The 20,803-nt window shown below is 34.0% G+C and overlaps 1 protein-coding gene and 1 pseudogene across 2 annotated transcripts in view; both read right to left on the bottom strand.

Annotated features, from left to right (window-relative positions):
• SPAG16 (sperm associated antigen 16) overlaps nt 1-20,803 on the bottom strand; it is a 1,017,964-nt gene that overhangs the window by 412,139 nt on the left and 585,022 nt on the right. The gene's annotated exons all lie outside the window — the stretch shown is intronic.
• LOC125912038 (uncharacterized) lies at nt 1,065-1,158 on the bottom strand (annotated as a pseudogene).

Raw genomic sequence — 20,803 nt, forward strand, 5'->3', positions numbered from 1 at the left:
AAGTTTATTTTTGGAAATTCAGCTCCCCATTAGTCTCTCTGCTATGTATGCCTAACCCTTCTGAGTTGGAAAAAAAACACACACACAAAAAACCCCCACAACCTCTTATGGTGATACTTCACACAGAGTCATTTTCATTTTCTAAAAGTGAATGGTATGGAACCATCTGTACACTCTCATTCAAGTCCCTGGTGTATCTTACGATTTTCTCCTCTTCTTATTCTTTAATAAATTCTATAACAAGTGGAAGCAAGAGTGAAAGATGGGGATTATTGGCAGAAGTTATGTGAAACTCTAGAAGGAATACAATTAAACCCAGATTGAACTTCCTAAGTCAGGATACGTTTCTTTATTAATATCTTCTCTAGAAATGAAAATACTAGAAATGGTAAACACAATTTAAATAGAGATCATTTTTCTCAATCAGTCCAATTTTTCTGTTTACCTAATGGCCTAAGGATGTTATCCTTTTCCAGACCCCAGAGGTTTCTACCCACCAAACAAGAATATAAAATACATAAAAGCAAAAAAAAAAAAAAAAGGGGGGGGGCAAATAGCTTGGGAATAGCTGGAAGGAGAGTCTCCTCATTACTTGACTTTCATTTTAAGTGCCTCTGATTCAATGGCTAAAATATAGCTGTCTTTTTTCAATATCTCTTTATACTGAGTACAGTGACTATACATTCCAGATTTTCCTGACATTGTTGAATTTGTATAATTTTATGATTTTTAATAAATAAAACATATATAATATAATGTCTTAAATGTAATTTACTTTCAATGTATGTAAAATAGTTACATGAATTATTTACAAATCAGACTAAATTTTTTATCAGGATATAGCAACTAGGTATTTGTTTAAAATTATATTTTGGAATGAATTTTTCTTTATCACCAGTGTGCCTGGTGATATCAAAGCATGAAGCTATTCCTCTATGACATATAATTTATTGAAATATCAATTAACATTTATATTCCTGGTATTTTCCCCCTTATACCTCAGTTTAATCAGGGAGAGAACTTTTGTAATTCCTTGCCTCTACAATGTTGGCTGGACAGAAAGCAGAAACTACCTGGAGTCAAAGGTATTTGTTATCCATTGTAAACTGATAAGAAGAGAAACTACACTTGATCTTAGCCAAAAGGCCGAAAAGCAATGTTTTTGTTATCCATTGTAAAATTTTAACTCAAGCTAGTATCTCTGAAGGGAAGAAGTTGCTGGAAAGCTTCTAAGGAAAATGAGAAAGAGTGAGAGGGGTAGAGATGCTTATCAGGCTCTGTGAGAAGGAAAGAATTTCATACCACTCCATTGCAGTGCCTGGAGAAGGTGGCCACATCCCAGATATGGTCTCATGGCTGATGTGGAAGATTGGGTCATAGGCCCAAGGCTCACTCTTTGTCCAAAAATATTCTATGAATGACACCAAAGTAACATATATCACCACAGAGCTGGGATATTGAGCATCCCAGCAGTAGGCTGATAACCAGTGACTAGAAAAGGCTCCTGATTACTGTGGCTGAATAAGGTCCTGGAACCTCACTGCAATTCAAGGGAAGGGATGCACTAAGAATGACTAAGGTAGAATTTCTAGCTACACTTAGGAGAAAGAGTCAACTCCAAATTATCTTGACTTCTAGAAAACGAGGAAATGACATATCTTTTCTACACCTGATTTGTAGGAGGTCCATGTGCAGTATTTATAAATATATTTGTTACATGATTAAAAGTAATTTCATACAGGGGTGCATGGGTGGCTCAGTCCATTTAGTGACTAACTCTTGATTTCGGCTCAGGTCATGACCTCATGGTTCGTGAGTTAGAACCCTGAACTGGGCTCTGCACTGACAGTACGGAGCCTGTTTGGATTCTCTTTCTCCCTCTCTCTTTGCCCCTCCTGCTCTCCCGTTCTCTCTCTCTCTCTCAAAATAAATAAATGAACTTAAAAAAATAATAAAGTAATTTAATACATGTTATTCATGGCAGAAAGAGAAGGAGAAAAGGTGGAGGAGTGAAATGAATCTTTTGTATGCTATAACATGAGTATTTCCATGGCCATCTCAAACTCTGGATCTGTTTTCTCTGACACCTTCATGCTTCCTTAAGGCTTCTCTGGGATGGCACTCCATGGAAATCCACCTGACAATAGTCTATGCTTCTAAGGGTTTTGCCTTTGTTTCTGACACACTTGTAAAGCCCACATTTACACTTAGTGGCTTTTCTACCACTTATTCTTAGGGCAGGCATTGGTGAGCAACCAGTTAATTTAATAAATTAATCCACGCTAATGAAATGAGAAGCATGCCTGAGAAGGCTACTTTTACATAAGCACTCTTCCTCCCATCTTTCTTAAGCCCATTCTACCAGAGCACACTTTTAACAGTTATCTTCTAAATATCATAAAAATACTGTATAAAAACCACAATAAAGCCTTTTCTTTGTTCTACATCCAAAAGGAGTTATTCTAATTGTAGGAATTTTAGTCCACATAAAAAAAAACATATAAAATAACAAACTGCTGGAAAAATAAGTATTCAAGGTCACACAGGACCTTGTAATAACCTTTAAGTTGTATGATTAAGTGATTGTGTTTAGATCCGTTCTTCATTATGGAAATAATTTAGCTCCTCTGATATCTTTAAACAAAATATATCCATTTTAATTTCTTTTATATTGTAGCTAATATGGAGAGCAAAATTCAGAATAGAAAGAACTTAATAAAAGCAGCCAGGAATGTGTAAGCAAATCAATCTGGTCTGTCTCAGATTAGGTGAACAGAAGCAGATGTTTTAATAGTAGGAATAGTAAATATTTTCTATTTGCACCTTAGTTTTCTAAACAACTTAAGGCAACTTATTGTTTCTGTCTGAAATATCTAAATAATAGCTGAATTAAAAGAGACATAACTTGTAAAAGAACCTCATGTTTGATATGTAACTAACTAGTTAATGACATGTCGATCGTCCATTTGGTCAGAAAGAATTAAATTTCATGGGAATGGTTTGATGTAGCAGATTTAAAAAAATATTTTAAGAATCTGTCTTCTTACCCTCACTTCATTTATTCTACAGCTTCTACCTTGAAGTTCTCTCTTTTCTTCATCATTCACTTACTAGCCCATTAAAATATGTTACCCAATGTGTGTTCTTCACCGTTATTACAATGAATTATGTATTATATTATATATTAGGGCTCACTGCATTTTACTGCCACCTTGATGGCTACTCACACCTCCTCCCATAATACCTCACAAACACTGAATTATATTAATGCTCTTAAAGAAAACTATTCTCTGTAAAAAATACATTAAAATGAGTTTGAAAAAAGGATACATGTTTTTCTTTATGTTTATAACATCACACTAACTTTTGTTAATTTCCATCTGCTGAGATTGCATTAAAAATAATATGTTAGGATCTAAATGTTGTTGGAAAAGTTCTGTAGGACTCTACAGATTATTATAAAGATATATCATCACCTTGGTTATATGACAGAATGTCACCAACCTAAAAAAATGACGATTATAAACAGAATGACATTTGTATATCCCATCTACCTTGCGCTTTTTACCTCTCATATGTGATATGTTCAAATCAGGGACAGGACTTTTTAGTGAGGACCCATATACAAATACAGTAAAGTGGCCAGCTTAAGATATTAAAAATGCCAGTTTGTTTTATGAGGTTATAAATATGTCCTATCATGTCTTTACATTTTATGACCTCTATTTTATTCCTTGGTAGGTTCACATATGACATATCCAATTATTCATGTCAAAAATTTAAAACTACCAGCATTTCAATAAAGAAGCACAGCTATTATTTTTTTTTCCCTATACTCTACCTTTAGATCTTAAACAAAATCTGGACTTTATGTGAGGAATCATGGCTTTCCTATTAAACATATCTTTCTTAAAAAATGATATACAAATTTATGGAGTCAGTATTTTTTTCATTTAAAGTTGGATGTCCTCTGCTTTTTGGCTTGGTCCTGGACCTGGACTCAATATGGACTCTACCATATTCAGAATAGAAATTGGGACAGAATGCAGTATAGGCTCTAGGGAAATGCCATTAAGATTATGCTTTAGGGTGTTTAGTTTTGAATGTCTATCTTTCTTAAGAACAACCGCAATCAACAAATTATTTATACTTATGCAAATGACACATTCACAATAATCTTATTAAAATTACTTATGGCTACTCCACTAAATTATATAAATAAGGCAATATCTTCTGCACCATGTGATTGGGCCATTGACCTTGGTGCTTCCTCTTCATAAGAGTGAGTCAGAAAAGGCTGATTCACATCAGGCAGTCACTTCCTCACAAATTGCAAAAAATAAATAAATACGCCTTCTATCCATTCTGTCCTTTGGGTGTTAGCAGCAGCTGTTACCTACAGGGTGTCGTCCTCTGTTAGCTGTCTCTTAGTTTCATGCTGAGCACACTCTTCTGTTTAAATGAGGCAGTGAAGCAGCTCAGACTCTGCTTGCTTCAAGCCAACATGATCTGCTTGTGCTTGTGCCTGTCACTTCTTAGCTCATTATGTTGCTGTTAGTTTTGCTTGAAGTATTTTGTTCATCCTTTGGGTATGGCTACCCTTCTTCAGATAGCCACATAATTGTTTTCTCATTCAGGTGCTATCCATTTTCATTACATGACTGGTCAGCACTGCTGAAAGTTGATAAGGATGACTTATATGCCTATTAGACATCTGTATTCTAAGGCCAACTTTAATGCAACTTTGTTTTATCATTTATACGCAGCATCATTTATACACTACATAAATATCAGTTGATGCATATAAGTGTGTCAATTATTCCCAACAAATCTTGATTTCAGGATTAGACAATTAACACTTTGATGTTCAGCTGAATAACTATGAAATTTGTGAACCTACTAGTTGGTATTAGTCTGCTTAATTACATCATATCGTAATTGTTGATTGTATGAGATCTAGTGATTCCTTCAAAAAACAAACATAGTTAAAGCTCTGTCTACTATATTGAAATAAAATTAAAGCCAATAATAATTAAAAAATTAATATATTGGCCTAACAGTGAAGGAAAAAAGAAATAGAAAGTAATTTGTAATAAAATAATGTGTTTTAAAAATAATGCAGGGGCGTCTGGGTGGCTCAGTCGGTTAAGCGGCCGACTTCGGCTCAGGTCATGATCTGGCGGTCCGTGAGTTCGAGCCCCGCGTCGGGCTCTGTGCTGACAGCTCAGAGCCTGGAGCCTGTTTCAGATTCTGTGTCTCCCTCTCTCTGACCCTCCCCGTTCATGCTCTGTCTCTCTCTGTCTCAAAAATAAAACGTTAAAAAAAAAATTAAAAAAAAATAAATGAATAAAAATAAAAATAAAAATAATGCACAGGCCCAACTACATTAGGAGACATAATGATGGAGCCAGAAGCTCACACCTATGTATAGAACTACCATGGTAGTCACTGATATAAAAGCAAATTGGTAAGTTGCACCATCTAGGAGACTCACGTTCTAGTGGTCTTGCTCCCACTAAAGAAATTCTGTGCAATGGTAAACAACTCTTGGTAAAGTTCTGATACAAATTTGGCTAAATATTCCCTTGACTTACAAAGTAGTTGCATTCCTAAAAAACAGTATGTACTAAAAACTTTGTAATTGATGTTTTGTGTTTATTTTCAATGTGGAGTTGGATTTATAGCTAAAAATAAAAGGTAAAAAGGATATTAACAGTTTTTTTTTTCCTTTCAGCTTCATCAATATACATAGAGACATTGGGAAGTCATGTGGTACACAAAGATTGTTTTCATTGTGCAGGACTGTCTTACTCAGCAAGATGTATGGCAAGCCTGTCTCCACCACTTCATGCCAACTGTGCCCATGAATAAATGAAACAAGAAAAAGCACTCTGAAGTATCAAAATATTCATTTAGGAATGGTACTGTCCACCACCTCAGTGAACCACTGACTTAATGATTACATTGACTTTACCATTTATTCTTACTGCTCAATGCCTTGCTCAGAAAACTTTAAAACCTATCCATAGAAGTTCCAGGAAAGCCTATGTTACATTTATTATTGCTCTCCTTTAAATAACTCTAAAATATAAACTGTTGCAGTTGGGCATGTGATTCATGACTATCCCAGGTCCAGAAGTTGGAGTGTTGAGAGTAGAAATTGGCAAAGCAGCATGAGACAAGTGAGGAGAATCAGGAGGACCAAGATGTGGGAAATATATGGAGTCAAATGAAGAAATGATATATGAGGATGCCAAACCAGAGCGGGGAGCAGGGGAATTTAGAGAAAGAAGCTGGGAAAACCCTCCATCTGCTTCCATCCTTCCTTACAAGGTACTAGAGTTTTCTTGTTTCCATCATTCAAAGTTCCTCATAAAAAGTTCCATCATAAAAAAGTTCCTCATGTGACAAAATTATACAGCTATTTAAAAAATTCCATACAGAGTATCTTTTTGAGTGACTTGTCAGAGAAATTATGTATGGACAGACTGCAAAAAAGTGATTAACCTCTCAGCCTTTAACATGGTGTTTCCCCGCAGTTAACTCTAGTATTCTGGCTAAAGGAAATTTATCACCTATATTCAAATAAAGTAATATTCAAATATAAATATAAATCACATTTATAGGTATATTATTTTTATATAATTTGCAATTTGGGACCATATATATTTCTAATTACTCTTAAGGCAAGAGATAAAGATACAAAAATGTAAAAGGGAAGGTACTCAGTTTAGATCAGACATTTTTCTAGTAAACAAAAAGATCATACCATGTAAAATCCTTTTTTTAAATAAGGCAAAAAAAGTAACTCATTAATCATGGGATTCAAAGAAAAAATATATAAAATAAATGGTTCTTCTAACATTCAAGGTATTTTTATTTGCTGACACTATACATTGCTTATAGGACTGTTTAATAACACTTTAAACTGTTGGACTTGGGTTATGAACCAATTCTGCCATTTATATGACTTATAGACAAATCATATACACCATACATGTATGTATAATCAGTATAAAATGAAAAAAAAAGTCTGAAAGCAATTTGAAAATTGTGAAGGCTGGCTACATATTAATCAATATAATTAATACCCATTATCTATCAAGGTGGTAGGAGCTTGATTACTCTCTTCAAGAATAATTTTTGCAATCAGTCACATCTGACTTGGACATAGTAGTCCAGATATGACTCTTTTTGTTGGATCAACTAGGAAGAGGTGAGAATTAGTTGGGTCATGTGGAGTAGGTATTTCCATCATGAGTATGCTTAAATGAATTTCTTAAATTGGAACTTTAAAAACAAGAGATTAAACAAAAATTGAAACCATCATGATAAATACACCACGTGATAAAGCAAATGTTGATATAATGCAATTGGCATGTGCTTTTGTTTCCTGAAGACTGGGCTTAATATAGGTCTTATGTTCTGTATGGTGGCCTGGAGGGGATATAGAGAAAAGGGTGAGGAGAGGCAAATAAACATTAAAGAAATATCTCTTGGGAAATGAGAAAACAAAAGGAGGGAGACTATGTCCTCAGTTTCCCCAGGCCCAGTCTGCAGAGATGGGCCCACTGAACAAGCACTGACTGGGGAATCATTCTTACTGTCCCAGTAGTATCAGCCCATGATAGAACCTAGAACTATCCCTGTGCCTAGTATGAATTTGGATGCAGCATTCAAACCCATGCAATTGTTGGCATGTTAGCTACATAGCTTTGCCCTGGCTATCTCAAAACCTGTAATAATAGGACACTCTCCTCTCATTTTACAGAATTGAATTATTTGCCTATATTAACAAAATTTTATTCCTGGGAATTGGATAGGAATTGCATTAAAACTGTAAATTTGTGAACAATTTATACTTTATTATACTGAGTCGTCCAAACTATGAACATGGTCTGTCTCTCAATTACTGAGGTTGTCTTGGATTTTTTTTTTTTTTTTTTGTATTTTGTAGTTTTCAACATACAGATTCTGCACATGTTTGTTTTTTTGTTTTTTTGTTTGATTTATACCTAGGTATTTCCATTTTTGGAGACATTGTATTTTTTTATATTTTGGTATAATTTTACATTGTTAGGATATAGAAATAAGATTGTTTTTGCATGTTGACCTTGTATTCTGCAACCTAATTGTACTTTATCCCATAAAGTTTGATATTTTGTGCTTTATCCAATTATATTACTTCTAATTCTCCTGTGATTTCTTCTTTGACCTTTGAGTTATTTGAAATGTGGTCTGTAATTTCAAAATATTTGGACATATTTCAGATATTTTTCTGTTATTGATTTCCTTCTAATTCAGTTTTATACAGGAAACATGCTTTGTATGGTTTAAATCATTGAAAATTTATTGATCCTGTCTTATGGCTCAACATGCAGTCTATCTTGGTGATGCTTCATGTATACTTAAAAAGAATGTGTATTCTGCTGTTTTGGGGTAGAATGTCTATAAATCTCAGGAAAATTTTCTTGTCAGTGTTGTTCAAGCTTTCTATACCTTTACTGATTTAATGTGTATTTGTTTTATCAAGTACTCATAGCAATTATTTGTATGGATGACTTTATATTGTATAAAAGGGTTTGAACACCCCTTTGAAACAGCTTAGGAACTTATCCCACTAAATATATATTTGTTTCTTACAGTACAATCATCTCAACTCCCTAGGTTTATGATCCCTTCCTTCTCCCATGTCAGTCAGTTACTTCTTGGCAGTGTGACATATATGTATTTAAGATAGAACATTTCCCCTCACCCTGGAAAGTTTTTAATAATCTTCTCAAATTAGTTATAGTTCTTCTGTTATGGCATTTAGCACAATATTTCTTGATTACATACTGTTGTTAACACCATTTATTATAATTTAAAGACTTTGTGGTTAAAGAACGTGCAAATCTTTTTTAAAACATGTACAGAACTCAATATTATCCCTCTTCACAGTGTCAAATATATGCTTAACTGAGACATTAAATATAGGCCAAGTAGGAAAAACCAGAATTGTCCAGAATTATGATCCTAGACTCAGGCAAAAGAAGGAGAGCTAAAGGTGGGAATATGAACAGGGGTATGTTAGTCTAGAGTGAGTATTTAGAGAACTCAATCCATAAATATGAGGCACAATTTAACTTGATTTATCAAATATGTTTGTTTTAAGGTTAACTTGATTTTATCAGAATATTAGTCTAAGACTGAAAGCATAGGTAGCATGGACCACTAAACAAGGTACTGGATCCAAAATTCAGCCTGCTTATCTCCTACATGTTTAGCCCCTGAGGTCCCAATATCTATCCAATTCGTTTGAGGATGAGGTAGGAAGACAGTGAATGTGGCAGAGAGGTTTCAGAGTTCAGAGCTAGGTGAAAAGGAGTCTGAATATCAAGCTGCAATGCCTAGCATATGGTAGCAGTTTAGATTACACTGAATGAATGATGAATGAATATAATGAATGACCAATTAAGGCTATCATGACCTTGAACAGATGAAATTTAGGTGTTCTATTTCCTCCCACTGGGATTCCCATACAAAATAAGTATGCTCAGATCTCAGAATCAATTTAAAAAAAATACTTTATAAAGTTTAGTTTTATTCCTCTTTTATCATAAAGTAAACTTAAAAAATTTTGGTACTTTCTTAGATTTTTTTTGTGATACCTAGGGGCAGAAAAAATGACTAGAAAGTATCTTTATTTAACTGGCAATATTAAAGAAAACAAATGCTTAACTATGTTTTATTAAACTGCTATAGTTATATACATAGTCTAAATTATTTTTCCCCAATTTCTCAAGTTGTAATATGGCACAGTTTAAAACCTGTTGTATCGCCTAGGAAATATGAAATTTTGAGCATTTCTTAAATTTAAGGATAATATGAAAATAGATGTTTAGGGAAATTTTTTTCCCAAACAGTGTGACATGTCTCTCACATAGATATTTCTGTCTTTTAAGTATTCTAACAAATGATTTTGTTTCTTTTGTAACCACTCTAGTATTTCATAGGTTTGAAGTTAAGGCACTTTATAAGGTTTTGATTTAATCATTTACCTAACATATATCATACATTTTCCCATGGATTTCAGTGTACCTCTAAGCTAAGGTATAAACACATTATAAGATATAGTCTTTTTAAATCATTATATTTAAATGTATGTCAAATAGGGAGGAGGAGCTAAGATGGCCAAGTACTAGGAGGACCCCAAGCTTGCCTCATCCCTTGAACAAAGCTAAATAAATATCAAATAATTCTGAATACCCAAGAAATAAAGCTGAGGATGGACAGAACAAACTGCACAACTAGAGGAAAGAAGAAGTCACATCATGGAAGGTAGGAGGTGTGGAGATGTGGTTTGGGGGAGGAACGAATCGCAAGTGCTCTAAAGGGGAAGGAGCCCTGGTTGTAAAGAGTGTTGTGAGAGAGAGAGAGAGAGAGAGAAAGTGCACAGAAGTGCTTTCCTTGTGTACAGGTGATTGCACAAGGAAAACACTTCCCCACAGCCATTGACTGGAAGACAAGAAGGGCTGATTTTCATGAGTTTTGCAACCAGCATGGCTCAAAGACTGGAGTTTTAGAGGTCCATGGCATAACTGGTATAGAGACCCGAGGGCACTGTGGTGCTTCTGTAGAGAAAGCAGGCATGTAGTCCAGGACAGAGGATCACTTGGGACTCCATGGGAAAGATGGGAGAGACAGTTCCCCCTTTTTGGAGCACATGTGAGAAAGGTGGCATTGCCTCCCTGAGACAAAGGAACAGGCTGGTACCATTTCCCTCTCCAACTCTTCAGCAAATAGCATTAGCTGCCTAAGCTACTTAACCAAGCTCTGCTTCCCTATGCTCTGCTGGTACTACTTTTCTCTGGCAAGTGTGCCTAAAAACCAGCACAGCAGGCCTCTCCCCAGAAGACCAGCACAAAGTCCCATACACACCATGTCCACTGACCACAGAGTTATGCAAAGCTTCAATTCTATTGGAAGTAGCATCAGGTCTTTTTTAGCAAGTAGAATAGAGCATACCTAGTTGAAACTCACCACACTCTGGCCAAGGTCCAAATATTCCCACTGCAGGCAAGGAGAAATTCTGCGGAGGAGTGACCTGAGGGATACAGAAGCTAAAACACAGCAGCAGAGTATTTGCAGCATATACCAGAGACACTTCCCAAAGTGCCAGGCCCTGAGCAGTGTATGAACTTTTCTCCATAAAGTCAATTACTCTCAGAGGCAGGAAACATAAGTTTTCCTAACACACAGAAGAAGACAGAGACCTAGAAAAAAGGTGGAGGGTTTCATCCCAACAGAAAGAACAAGAAAAGGTCATGGCCAGGGATCTAGCTGAAACATATATAAGTAATATTCCCAGTAAAGAATATAAAGCAACCACCATGAGGATACTTTTGAGAAAAGCATAAAAGATACCAAGGTGTTCCTTACTGCAGAGATAAAAGACCTAAAAACTAATCAGGCCAAAAATGATAAACAATAACTGAGATTTGAAATTGGCTGAATGTAATGACCACAAGGATGGAAGACACAGAAGAATAAGTGATATAGAAGATAAAATTATGGAAAATAGTGAAGTTGCAAAAAAGAGGGAAAACCTTGAATCACAAATGTAGACTTAGGGAACCGAGTAACTCCATAAAGCATAATAACATTAATATTATAGGAATCCCAGAAAAAGAAAAGAGGGAAAAGGGGGTAGAAAGTTTACTCAAGGAAATTATAGCTGAAAATTTCCCCAATCTGGGGAAGGAAACAGACATTCAAATCCAGGACACACAGAGATCTCCCATCAAAATCAACAAAAACAGGATAACACCACAACATATTGTAGTTAAATTTGAAAAATGTAGTGATAAAAAAAAATCCTAAAAGCAGCAAGACAAAAGAAGTCCCTAACTCACAAGGGAAGACCCATAAGCTATTTGCACATCTGTCCACAGAAACTTGGCAGGTCAGAAGGGAGTGGCATGACATATTCAATGTGCTGAATGGGAAAAATATGCAGACAAGAATACTTTATCCAGCAAGGCTGTCATTTGGAATAGAAGGAGAGATAAAGGCTTTCCCAGACAAAAACTAAAGGAGTCCGTGACCATAAACCAGCCCTGCAAGAAATATGAAAGGGGACTCTTTAAGTGGGAACGACCAAAAGTGATGAAGACTAGAAAGGAACACAGAAAGTCTCCACAAACAATAACAAAACAAGTGATAAAATGGCACTAAATTCATATCTATCAAAAATCATTCTGAATATAAATGCACTAAATGCTCCAGTCAAAAGACATAAGGTATCAGAATGGATTAAAAAAAGAAAAAAACAAGTCCCATATATCTTCTGCCTATAAGAGACTCCTTTTAGACCTAATGACACCTGCAGATCAAAAGTGAGGGGATGGTGAAATATTTACCATGCAAATGCACATCAAAAGAAAGCCAGAGTAGCCATATTTCTATCAGACAAACTAGATTTAAAGCCAAATACAGTAAAAAAATAGATGAAGAAGGGCACTATATGATAATAAAAGGTCAATCCAACAAGAACATCTAACAATTATAAATATTTATGCCCCCAACTTGAAAGAACCCAAATATATAAAACAATAACAAACATAAAGGAAATCATTGATAATAATACAATAATAGTAGGGGACTTTAACACCCCACTTACAACAATGAACAGATCATCTAAGCAAAAAATCAACAAGGAAATAATGGCTTTGAATGACACCTGGACCAGATGGACTTAACAGATATATTCAGAATATTTGAACCTAAAACAGCAGAATACACATTCTTTTCAAGTGCACATGGGGTATTCTCTAGAATAGGTCACAAACTAGGTCATAAATCAGGCCTCAACAAGTACAAAAAGACTGACATATTTTGCATATTTTCCAATCACAACGCTATGAAAATTTAACATCAACTACAAGAAAAGATTTGGAAAGTTCACAAATATATGGAGGCTAAAGAACATCCTACTAAAGAATGAATGGATAAGCCAGGAAATTAAAGAAGAAATAAAAAATATATGGAATAAATTGGAAATGAAAACACGATAATACAAAACCTTTGAGATGCAGCAAAAGCAACCAGTCATAAGAATGAAGTATACAGCAATACAGGCCTACATCAAGAGGCAAGAAAAATCTCAAATACCTCACACCTAAAGGAGCTAAAAAAAAGAAAAACTAATGAAGATGAAAGCCAGTTGAAGGGGAAAAAAAAAAGATTAGAGCAGAAGTAAATAATATAGAAACCACACACACAACAACAATAGAAGAGACCAATGAATTCAGGAGCTGATTCTTTGAAAGAATTAATGAAATTGATAAACCTCTGGCCAGACTTATCAAAAAGAAAATAGAAAGGACCCAAATAGATAAAATCAGAGATGAGTGAGGAGAAATGACAACCAACCCCACAGAAATGCAAATTAAAAAAAGAGAATATTAGGAAAAATTACATGCCAACAAATTAGGGTACCTGGAAGAAAGGAATAAGTTCCTAGAAATGTAAACTACCAAAACAGAAACAGGAAGAAGTAGAAAACATAGACTGATAACCAGCAAAGAAACTGAATCACTAATCAAAAATCTCCCAACGAACAAAAGTTCAGGACTAGATGGCTTCCCAGGGGAATTCTACCAAACATTTAAAGGACAGTTACTACCTATGCTTACAAAACTATTAGAAAAAAATAGAAATGGAAGGAAAACTTCCAAACACATTATATGAGCCGAGCATTACCCTGATTTCAAAAACAAAGACTCCACTAAAAAAAGAGAACTATAGGCCAATATCCCAGATGAACATGGATGCAAAAATGTTCAAGAAAATATTAGCAAATTGAATCCAATAGTAGATTAAAAGAATCATACATCACAATCAAGTGGGATTTATTCCTGGGCCACAAGGGTGGTTCAATATTCACAAATAAATCAATGTGTTACACCACATTAATAAAAGAAGGGATAAGAACCATATGCACTCTCAATAGATGCAGAAAAAGCATTTGAAAAAGTAACTGCATACATTTTTGATAAAAACTCTCAACAAAGTAGGATTAGAGGGAATACACCTCAATACCATAAAGGCCATATGTGAAAGACCTACAGCTTGTATCATCCTCAAGGAAGGAAAACTGAGAGCTTTTCCTCTATGGTCAGTAAGAAGACAAAGATATTAACTCTCATCCCTACCATTTACCTTAACAATCAGAAAACAAAAAGAAACAAAAAGCATCCAATCAGCAAGGAAGAAATCAAGCTTTCACTATTTGCAGATGACATGATACTGTATATAGAACATTCAAAAGACTCCACCAAAAAATTGTTAGAACTGATACATGAATTCATTAAAGTCATAGGATACAAAATCAACGTACAGAAATCTGTTTCATTTCTATACACCAATGAATAAGCAGCAGAAATAGAAATCAAGGAATCCATCCCATTTACAATTGCAACAAAAACTGTAAGATATCTAGGAATAATCTTAAGCAAATATTGTTAAAATGCCTGTACTACCCAAAGCAATCTACACATTTAATGCAATCCCTATCAAAATACCAACAGCATTTTTCACAGAAGTAAAACAAACTATCCTAAAATTTGTATGGAGCCACAAAAGACCTCAAATAGCCAATGCAAGCTTGAAAAAGAAAACCAAAGCTGGAGGCATCACAATTCTGAACTTCAAGTTATATTACAAAGCTGTAGTCATCAAGAAAGTATGGTACTGGCACAAAAACAGACACATAGATCTATGGAACAAAACAGAAAACCCATAAATGGAGCCACAACTATATGATCAATTAATGTTCAACAAATTGGAAAAGAATATCCAATGGGAAAAAGACAGTCTCTTCAACAAATAGTGTGGGAAAACTGCAACATGTATAAGAATGAAACTGGACCACTTTCTTACACCACACACAAAAACTAAATTCAAAATGGATGAAAGATCTAAATGTGAGACAGGAATCCATCAAAATCCTAGAGGAGAACACAGGCTGTAACCTCTTTGACTTCAGCTGTAGCAACTTCTTACTAGATACATCTCTTGAGGCAAAGGAAACAAAAACAAAAATGAACTATTGCAACCTCATCAAGATAAAAAGCTTCTGCACAGTGAAGGAAACAAGCAACAAAACTAAAAGGCAACTTATGGTATGGGAGAAGATATTTACAAATATCATGTCTAACAAAAAGTTCTAGTATCCAAAATATATAAGGACCTTATAAAAACTCAACAGCCCAAAACCACATAACCCAGAAATGGACAGAAAGGAAAAAATGGGCAGAAGACAGGAACAGGCATTTTTCCAAAGGAGACATCCAGAGGGCTAACAGACACCTAAAAAGATACTCAACATCACTCATCATCAGGGAAATACAAATCAAAACCATGATGAGATTATCATCTCACACCTGTCAGAATGGCTAAAATTGATTACATAGGACACAACAAATGTTGGCAAGGATGTGGGAAAGAGGAATTGCATTGCTGGTGGGAGTGTAAACTGGGGCAGCCACTCAGGAAAAGGATATGCAGGTGCCTTAAAAAAATACCCTATGACCCAGCAATTGCGCTACTAGCTATTTACCCACGGGATACGAAAATGCTGATTTGAAGGGGCACATGCACCCCAATGTTTATAGCACTGTTATCAACAATAGCCAAATTATGAAAAAAGCCGAAGTGCCCATCAACTGATGAATAAAGAAAACGTGGTGGTGGTGGTGGTGTGTGTGTGTGTGTATATAATGTCATATAACTCAGACACCAAAATGGATGAAATCTTGCCATTTGCAATGACATGGATGGACCTACAATATATTACGCTAAGTGACATAAGTCAGTCAGAGGAAGACAACTACCATATGATTTCATTCATATGGGGAATTTAAGAAACAAAACAAATGATGATAGGGGTAAAAAAGAGAGACAGAGGCAAACCATAAAATAGACTCTTAACTATAGATAAAGTGAGAGTTGCTGGAGGGAGGTGGGTGGGGAGATGGGTTAAATGGGTGATTGGTGTTAAGGAGGGCACGTGGGATGAGCACTGGGTGTTATATGTAAATGATGAATCACTAAATCCTATAACTGAAATTAATATTACTCTGTATGTCAACTAACTGGAATTTAAATAAAAACTTGAAATTAAAAAAATAAAAAATAAAAGAATAAAAAAAATAATAAAAAGAAATAATGAGGACAAGATGACACTGTTTGGCAACAGCTCCTGAAAAATAACCCTAGGATGTGGAAATGTAACTAGCCCATATATTTCTTACATATGTTCATCAATGCTACAGAATCAACAGAAAATTATATGCTTATTTTTGGCAACTTCAATCTAAAGCAGTTCTGTGATATTTCAAGAAAGATATGTAACAACTGCATGGTTGGGGGAGAGGGAAGGGTGAAAAGCTTATCTTTTACTTTTACCATTTTATTTCTTTTGAATTCTTTAATGTGTGTATATATTATTATTCAAAAAAAAATTTAAACAAAATGGTATATTAAATATATTTCTGTTGACAAATACATAACATAGAATTGAATAGTTTATTATTGAGTAAATTAGTATAAAACATGTTAGAGAAAAAATAGAACAATATAGTTCAGCTAGTACATCATTCTTTTGCATATTTCTGCTCCAGGGCTCATATTTGCTTATCTTGGAATGAATGCTTCCCTAGGTCCTGGGCAATCCCATATTCTACTCAACCTTAAAGGTTAAACTCTATCCTACCTTCTTTGTTATGTTTTTCCCTATCACCTCAGAAAAAGTAATAACCCTTTCTCTATATTCCCACAGGACTAGAGAGTCTCATTGTTTTCTCATAGCACTTACTACTTCTTGCCTTGTATTAATCTTTATAGTTTACTGACATATTGTGTACACATTTCTCTTAGTGCAGGAAGACAACTCCTTTTCTTCATTTCTCTTTACAGAAAAAGAAGTTACTAATTTGATTTATCAGCATACAAGACATTAAAAGCAGCAGATTCAATATCATCTAGGCCAACACATGTTGGAGGGTCATAGCCATGTATAGCTCAACTGTTTCCCTAAGTCCTGAGCATGATAATATGAAGATATGGACTGCCCTCAGCAGCCTCTACCATTTCCCTATCTGGCTCTCTTTTTCTTTCACATGTTAAAATTGATTACCAGAATGATTTTCTATTAATGAGAGTAACTTTCTGGTACCCTCTCCCTTTATTTCCTCTCTCTTTGCTCACACACCCTAAAGGGTTGGTTATTGTTCCAGTTTGCATCCATCAGAACTTTGCATCATCCCAACTCCTGGATTCTGTCTACATGATTTGGTGCTTTTGTGCATAACTCCACAGGGGAGCTATTTAATTTGGAGAAAGTGATTCACAATACAAAATTCAGGTTTACATAAATCTTCTAACAAAATAAATAATATACATTGTTATCAAAGCCTACTAACACTACAAAAAGCTGGGTTTATCCTTGCAAATAGGTAATCTTTGGATACAAGGATGGTTTTATAAACTACTTCAATTTTATTTTTATAAGATGATTTAATAATTTAGGTAATTATTTTCAGTAGCATCAAAAACATACTTAGAACTTACACTACTTAGTATCACAGGTTTTAATAAATCAAAGATTTTTTCAAAAATTTTCAGACACAGATTTAATTACAGAGACAGTGGACTTCAAAGCCCATTGTGTTAAACAGAAAAATACAAAACAATAACTGGTTAACATGGGTGTGAAGAACTCACTTCTTCATTTATTCATTCAATAAATGCTTTTTGAAGATCGCCAATTTTCTATACAATATTCTAAGCAGTGGGACATTCATAAACTTTTCCTTTCTTAAAACTTTCATTTGTGTGTTTATATGAATGAGATAATAAGGAAATAAATATTTAAGATATCTTTTTTTAAGTTTATTTATTTATTTTGAGAGAAAGAGCTCGAGCAGAGGAGGGACAGAGGGAGAGACAGAGAATCCCAAGCAGATTCTGCACTGTCAGCAGAGCCCAATGTGGGTATATATGGGCACATATACATGCATGCATATACACAAATACTGCCAGGCATTTTATTCCCATGAATCATAAATGAAGTACAGTCTTGTATGCAATGCCAATTTGAAACATATTAGGAAGAGCCTCAGTAATAAGTTCTGTAATCAGAAATTAGATTTCTTAGTCAGTTGATGATATTCATGTAATTGGATTTGATAGAATAACACATCAATTATTTCAATCATATTCATTCATGCATATAATGGTATAAGTAGTATTCACTTTTCCATTGGGAATTCCAGCTAGAAGATGGAGAGAGTGTTGAATGAGTCACACCATCTCCCAGTCCTGAGGTTGGTCTCAGTTTCATTTATTCCTTCATTATATCTTCTATTTTGATGTATGCAATATGGGGAGTTTATGATAAGTTTATGTTTGTTCCAATGTCATTACAATGATATTACTATGATGCCCTATGCTTAGGAATCTAAGGTAGTGTCTTTATTATTTTCTATTCTACATCATGTTTTAAACCCTGGAGAATAAAAACTAAGAATTTATCAATAAACGAAGTACAATAGTAGCAAAATGTGGCAAAAGTGGTACTTAAAACTGTAATGAGTTATTATTACTATTTCTGTGATTACTATTGTTATTATTATTTATCATTATAAAACAAACTACCTCAAACTTTTAGTGAAGACTGAACCGGCCCATTCTAAACTTGTTACCTGATCTTCAAGGCAAAATATCGAACTTTCAAATGATCTTTAAAATGATTGATATATTTATTATTTCCAACTAATTTACCAGCCCTAAATCTGCAAAACAGGATACCAGAGTTCTTTCTTTTAAATCATAGAAAAAGTTATAGGGTTAAGCCTTTATTAAAAATTAATTTCTTAAGTTCAAAATTTTCAATAGCACCAGCTAATACTTATTATACATTCTATGTGGCATTGTCTATAAAAACTTAGCACTTATAGAAGACAATGTGATTTAAAATGAATGCTCAAGATTTTAAGTTTTGTTAGCAGTTGTATTTTGAACTGTAAGAATTTCAGATGACTATTTAAAAGTATAGTAACAATGAAAATTCTTAAAATATTTAAGTGTTAGATATATTTTTAAAATATATTTTTACAACTTTTCTATGACTTGCCTTTTCATAGAAAAAAATATTGCTTTCAATGAACAAAGTAACAACAAAGAATTTGTGATATTTTAAAACTCCACAAAAACTGTCATATTTTGTCTAACCATTTTGTGCTTTCATGTTGTCAAGTGTTTGAGTCAAATACTTTGTTACCTGGTAATCTCAAATGGACCACTGGATGCACATACATTCCCTGTCTTCTGTTCCTCTGTCTGCCTCTGTCTCTGTCTCTCTCTTTCACACACACACACACACACACACACACACACACACACACATACACACTAGATACCTTGGGGAAAGGTTTTGTGTGTTCTTATTTACATAATGGAAGATATATATTTTTTCAAATAGTGATTGTTATAATTCATTCTCAGAGCTAAAAAGTGCTTCAAAACTTTGTTATAAATGAGTGTAAAATACTAAAGCATCTTCCGACTTGGTTTCAATTCCTAAGAAAATAATATCATGATATCTTGACTCATTAGTAAGAATGATAAAATGGAGAATGTAATTAAGATAACTGAACAATTGACTTCTCAGAGTTATTTTGACAGAAGGAATTAGAAAGATAACTTTGCAGGATTTTTAATTGCAATAAAAATGATTGCAGAAAAATGAATCAAACATGGATACATGGTGGCCTTTATTTGTTAAATTATTTTTTAAAAGTAATTCTTTCTTTTGCTGACTTCAAAAGATAGGCTGATAAACTTAAGTTGGTAAAAACTAAATACTAGCTAGAGCTCTAAAGACATTATAGTAATGTCAATTTGTATTTTACTAAGAATGTTTCTTATACTTTGACTATAGCATATTATTTACTAAAGTGAATATATTTAACAGTTTTGTTTATGCCTCTATTGTAAACTTCATATTTTCCTTAAAAAAGTAAAAATGTACAGCAGTTTTGAAATGTAATAAAATCATAAAATCAAATATGACTCCAAGAAAATTAATTTTTGTTAATTAGTTTACTTTTAAAATGTAAAATAACCCTTTGATTATTGAAAGCATGTGCATATGTATGTCTAGAAGGGAAATGTTGAGAACTGCTTAATTCAGACTACTACTATCAATGGCCTTGTATAATTATTATCTATAATGGAGTTGCTGTAGCTTTTATATTAACATAAAATCAATCTGTCCCTCTAATAAGGAGCTACTTAAGCAAAACATATCCACATCTACCTTTAGGTAGTGTTATTTTAATTATTTTGATTTTACTTCATTATTATCAGTTTTACACAAGTGAAATTTGTTAATTTTTCTTTAAAGAGCAACATTTTTTAAATTGCCATTTGTATTTAAAAAATAACGGCAATGATGTAACTCTATATATTGTGAGCAACTTGCTTATTTGGAACACAAATATATGGAAAACTCACTGTCTAGACTAATATTAAGAAAAATAACATAAATAAACCAAGTCTCTTTGGAAGTAATAATATTCCAAAATCCAAGCACTACATTTTCTCCTCATATAGAGTGCTAAGGATTGGGTGAATCATGTCCTCCCACAATTATTTTGAAGCCCTAACTTTCAACATGACAATTTAGCGTAAGTGCATAATAAAGGCTAAGTGAGGTCATGAGGGTAGGGCTATGACCTGATAGGATTAGTTTTCTTAT

Source organism: Panthera uncia, assembly GCF_023721935.1.
Source record: "Panthera uncia isolate 11264 chromosome C1 unlocalized genomic scaffold, Puncia_PCG_1.0 HiC_scaffold_3, whole genome shotgun sequence".
NCBI lineage: Eukaryota > Metazoa > Chordata > Mammalia > Carnivora > Felidae > Panthera > Panthera uncia.